Below are 1,035 nucleotides of genomic sequence, written 5' to 3'. Positions count from 1 at the left end.
GTTCTGGCTTAATGATAGGCTCTTTTCACATGCCTTGCAAATAGAGTACTCAACGAACGTTTACTATTTTTTAATTTTTCTTACTTTTTTAAACTTTTTATTAGAGTTTTTTTTTTAAACCCTGTATTTAGCTGAAATATCAAAATATCATGAGGTTTCTGGAGCCAGGCAGTGGTTAGCCTAAGAATTTAAGAACTGACAGGGGTTGAGTACAAAATGTAGAGGGGTTGGGTGAGGCCCGGCAGGTGAACGTCAGGCATTGTTCCTGAGCAGGGTGTTGCATGTGGGAAGATAGGGGTGTGATGGGATGTGGCTATAGAGGTTTTGTGACTGTAATTTCTTCAGTTTGTACATTTTTGATTAACCCATTTGTTAACCCATTTTGATTAACCCATAGTTTGATTAAACTATGTGTACATGGGTTAACAATTAAATAGTTTTGTAAGGCCGGTAGGCAGACAGTGGTGCTATTTGGGATGGTTACGAAGGTGGGTGGGGCCTTGCTGAAGAAGTGCATCATGGGGGACAGAATTCGAGGTTTTACTGCCTAGCCTCACCTCCTGTTCTCTCTCTCTCTCTCTCTCTCTCTCTCTCTCTCTCTCTCTCTCTTTCCTATGTGCAGATGAAATGTGATTTGGTTTCCATGCTGCCAGGATGGCCTCAAGCTCCTTTGCCATGCCTTTCCTACTAAGACTATATTTTATATGGCACGTGGCCCCTTGGCAACTATAAAGCAGAATAAACTATTTCTCCTTTAGCTGGCTTTTTGTTAGGGTATTTTATCACAGCAATAGAAAAGCAACTAATATGGCTGGTTAATTAAATCAGCATCAGCACTGAATCTCTTGGCATATGCCCCTACCCATTTAACAAAAAGTCTATGTTGCTCTTTGCTGATCTATCAGTCATACACATCATCTGTTCAGCCTTTATAGGGAAGATGAGGCTTCGGCTGACTTTCGTACAACCTCCAGCCCTCATAGGACTTCACACACACACACACACACACACACACACACACACACACACACACAC

Source organism: Psammomys obesus, unplaced genomic scaffold (genome assembly GCF_907164565.1).
Source record: "Psammomys obesus unplaced genomic scaffold, mPsaObe1.curated_primary_1811, whole genome shotgun sequence".
Classification (NCBI taxonomy): Eukaryota; Metazoa; Chordata; class Mammalia; order Rodentia; family Muridae; genus Psammomys; species Psammomys obesus.
This window is presented reverse-complemented; position numbering follows the sequence as displayed.